The following is a 5,248-nucleotide window of genomic DNA, read 5'->3' as shown; positions in this document are numbered from 1 at the left end:
TGATGTTCCTGTGTGTGACAATGAGGAGCCAGGAACCAGGGGAAACACGGACAAGGGACACCATGGTGCTGAGGAACCAAATAAACCAGACACTCTGAAGAAACAATTATATCATTTGGGCTTTTCAGCTGCAGATGTGTTTGTGTGTGTGTGAGTGTGTACATGTGTGTGTGTGTGTGTGTGTGTGTGTGTGTGTGTATATATATATATATATATATATATATATATATATATATATATATATATATATATATATATATATGTATGTGTGTGTGTGTATATATGTATATATGTGTGTATATGTGTGTGTGTGTGTGTGTGTGTGTGTGTGTGTGTGTGTGTGTGTACATGTGTGTACAACAACAATACAGAATCCTCTCTAGTCAAACTGATCCCAGGGATTTGTGTTAGAGGAGAAAGTGAATGCAGGACTGAGACACACCACTGATGTCTGATCTCAACTGCGCTTTCTCTCTCTCTCTCTCTCTCTCTCTCTCTCTCTCTCTCTCTCTCTCTCCTCTTTCTTTTATTATTTCTTTCTCTCTCTCCATCTTTTAGTCTCCCATCTTTCTCTCTATCTGTCTCTGCAGGAGAAATTCATGTTAAATTTGTTCACAGATACAGAACAAACCTTTCACTTTCAAGATGCAAGTCATTGTTGTGTTATTAAACCCCCAGACAGACAGAGTATAATCCCTTACTTCTTTCTCTCTCTCTCTCTCTCTCTCTCTCTCTCTCTCTCTCTCACACTCACACACACACACACACACACACACACACACACACACACACACACACAGTCTCATACTCACTGCTGCTGTATTTCAGTGCACAGTTAATGAACTGGACTGCAAAACACCAGAGCCACTGTAATTATTCACATCGCACACACACACACACACACACACACACACACACACACACACACACACACACACACACACACCATTCCCACAGAAATAACAGCTTTCTTTTTCTCAGTGGGCTTTAGAGATTACAGAAATGTCCAAACCAGATATAAAGATTTACATTTATATATAAAACTGTAAGTCTGTAAATAAAAACACACCCGATTCATTTATATCAAAATCAGTCTTCCAACACTTTTATCATAAAATATTATGAAAGTAATTAATTTATTTCTAAAATCGCTAGAACTCTCTATATACAGTATCTTTCAGAAGTAAGTACACCCCTCACATTTCAGCAACCATTTTAGCCTTTTTTTTCCCCATAGGAACAAAACTATAAAAAGGAAATGTGGATATATTTTAGAGCATCAGTGTGCAGTTTGTGTAGCAGTACAGATTTACTGTCCTTATATAAAATAACTCAACATACACCCTTATTGTCTAAATAACTGGCAACAAAAAAGTGAGTACACCTTAGATATTATACACAGAAGATATTAGGGGATGTAGTAGTATACGTATTTGTGCCGAAATGTTTCGGTACAGGGCTTTTGGTTTGCTGCACAAGTGTACTGAATGCAAACATTGTGCGCTTCCTCAGGAACATATTAAGTGGCAGACCACAAGTTTGTTTAGTCTCTGCCTCGGGGCATGTTGCAAAAGTGCATTTCTTTAAATGTTTATTATTAAAATTGAAAACATGCACAACAATGCCAGGGGTATAAAAAAGAAACTAGAGTTAGCGCAGTGTCACCGCGGCTGCTCGCTCTGTACCAGAAATATGATTCGTTTTGTGCCCGCATGAAAACTCTAAAGAACACATAGAGTGCTAACGTTGGAACCATTTCAGGAATTGGTTAGCGGCTAATGCTAGCATTATGGATTCTTTAGCGCTTTATGTCCAGCTTCAAGAACTGACAGTTCCACATATAAATAAAATATTATTTTATATATTATTTAACCAAGCAGGCATTCAATTATCATGATTATCAACTGTTCAAATGTTGATAATCACATGGTACTAATAATAAATGAACTGCGTTAATGAAAAACAAGAAGCAATTTAATGTTTTGTATTTCTTTCAGTCAACTATACCGAAACTAAACCAAACTGTAACATAAAAAATGAGGTACGTCCCGAACCGTGAATTTTGTGTACCGTTAAACCCCATATATATATTGTGTGTGTGTGTGTGTGTGTGTGTGTGTGTGTATATATATATATATATATATATATATATATATATATAAATGATATAAATATATAGAGTCAAGTTAAGTTTATGTCTATAGTGATTTTCACAATGAACATTGTCTCAAAGCAGTTTTACAGGATTGAAGAATGAAGGTTAAATGATGTGTTTATCTCTGATGATGATGGAGACGGGGGCGACTGTGGTGAAGGAAAAACTCCCTTAGATGTTATGAGGAATAAACCTTAAAAGCAGAACCTCATCCTGATCTGTGTGACATCGAGAGTGTGATTATAGTCTTTAAACACTACAGAACACTGAAGAGAGAGAACTAACATGAGTACTGGAGTGTGTGATTATGACTGATGATCTTTCTACAGTCTTTTACAGTCAGACAGACAGACAGACAGACAGACAGACAGACAGACAGACAGACAGACAGACAGACAGATAGATAGATAGATAGATAGATAGATAGATAGATAGATAGATAGATGATAGATAGATAGATATCTCTCCTCTTTTACTTTTCTCATCAGCTCATCCATCAATCAGCATTCATTTAATGCCTCATAACTGTTTATCGATCTGCAGCACCAATCATCTCTCTCTCTCTCTCTCTCTCTCTCTCTCTCTCTCTCTTTCAGTATTTATTTGACTGTTTATTTACTGTATCTTATCTCAGACTCACGTAATTCTTCAGCTCCTTCTGTAGCTCATAATGAAACACTGATTATGTGCTGTGGAGGAGGAGAAGAGAGAGAAACAGAGAAAAGGGATGAGATGATGAGTGGAGGAGGAGGAGAGCTGAAGGCTGATTTACAGTGTGATGGTGAAAGTTCAGGATGCAGAATGATGAGTTCTCACACACACACACACACACACACACACACACACACACACACACACACACACACACACACACACATTATTGAGAACAACGAGAAGACACACCCAGTCTCTCTTTGTCTTGCTCGCTTTTCTTTCTCCCGGTTTTCTTTTTATACTCTGCTATCTCCCAACTGCTAATTTTGATGACATATGTGTTTGCACCTTTACACACACACACACACACACACACACACACACACACACACACACACACACACACACTTGTCACTTCCTGTTTCCTCCCACTTGTGTTTATCTGCACACTAGAGAAACACACACACACACACACACACACACACACACACACACACACACACACACACACAGCCCACTCATTGCTGCAGTTATAAAATATATTCTCTCTCCACAGTGTTTCACTCAGAGCTTCACACAGAGATCAGGTCTCAGTGCAGATGTTCACCACACCATTCTTCAGGTTCTGGTAAAATCTTCAGTTAAAGGTGTGTGTGTGTGTGTGTGTGTGTGTGTGTGTGTGTGTGTGTGTTTGAGAGGGAGGGATGTGCTGAGTGGAGATGGTGTCACCACTAAATCTTCAGGAACTAAAGATCGACACACACTACTGAGAGACAAAGCATCGGCTGATGTTTCTACAGATGTGCGACGTGTGTGTTTATTTCAACTGATTTTTTATTTCTTCTTTTCTTTAGTAGTTTTGATGCTAAGAAAAAGATCAAATTTAAATCATTGATGCTCTGATGCTCCTTCATTTCTCCTCCGAGCGTGCAGATAATCACTAGTGTGTGTTAGGAAACCACAAATGTGAGATCTTTTAGAAACACTATAGATTTAGTGGATTAGTAAAGCAGACCTTCCTTGTGAAAAACGGTGGGGTTCTGCCAGACGGAGGGAGGATGAGTGTAATCTAGAGATTAGGGTCAGCTGTACATGTTTCTTTGTAGGTCGGCGTGAAATCTCAGAGCATCTTTTAAAGACACTTGACTCTGAAAAGTTTCTAAAAATAGAACTCTGCTGATACCAGGCGGAGAACACAAACACGAAAACACGACTCTAGTCTTTATAAAGATACAAACTTCTTAAATCACAAAATACATGAAGAAACTTTACCTACACAAATTCATGCTCTGTGGAATGTTCCTGTTGTTTTGGGTTCTGCACCTGCTTCAGTGAAGATTCTGAGCTCCACTTTCACAGGATTATAATCAACTGTATGAGTTCACACCTCATGCGATTTACAGCTGAGACACGTTTTTGTTTTAGACAAATTAATAGTAGAGTGGGGACAGAGCAGCGTTCTTCACACGTTCTTCACACACTCCTCACAGGTTCTCCAGATGTTACACAGAGGAAGAAATCTGTAGGATCTAAATCTGATCTGGGAAGATGAGCTCATCATGCCAGCATTCTCAGTCATGTTTGTGTGTGTGTGTGTGTGTGTGTGTGTGTGTGTGTGTGTGTGTGTGTGAGAGAGTGAGTGAGTGAGTGAGTGAGAGAGAGAGAGAGAGAGAGAGACAGTATTAACTCCAGTGTCACTGTCAGTTTCACATGCAGCCTCAGGGAGAGGAGTTTAAACACACTGCTGCTGATGCAACGTGAGAATAAGTTTACACACCCTGCATATTTTGTCTGTCTGTCTGTCTTCATGTCAGTGTCTGTTTGTCTCTCTCAGCCTGTCTCTCTCTCTCTCTCTCTCTCTATGTGCCTTTCTGTCATTCAGTCCTTGTATGTCTCTTTAGCTCGCTGTCTTCTTGTCTCTGTCACAGTCTACACACTCTCACACACTCTTAAATATCTTGTCTGTCTGTCTGGTTGTCTTTCTGTCTGTCTGTCTGTCTGTCTGTCTGTCTGTTTACATGTCTTTCTGTCTTCCTGTCACTGTCTGTTTCTCTCTCTCCTCTCCTCTCCCTCCCTCCTTTTCTCTGTCTGTCACAGTCTCTCTCTCTCTCTCACACACACACACACACACACACACACACACACACACACACACACACACACAGAATCACGGAATTATACACACTCAAACACTGACATCTGCTGGACAAAACGAATGATTTTACCTCTCTCTCTCTCTCTCTCTCTCTCTCTCTCTCTCTCTCTCTCTCTCTCTCTCTCACACACACACACACACACACACACACACACACACACACACACACACACAGGGGGTCAGTGTGAGATGCTGAGTGTACAGAATCATGCAGCCTCGTCACGTCCTGAATCAACAACAGCACCGATTCAACACTGGAGCACATGAAGAATGGACGAGCGAGA

This window comes from Silurus meridionalis, chromosome 14 (assembly GCF_014805685.1).
Source record: "Silurus meridionalis isolate SWU-2019-XX chromosome 14, ASM1480568v1, whole genome shotgun sequence".
In the NCBI taxonomy this organism is placed as follows: Eukaryota; Metazoa; Chordata; class Actinopteri; order Siluriformes; family Siluridae; genus Silurus; species Silurus meridionalis.
Note: the sequence above shows the minus strand (reverse complement) of the source record.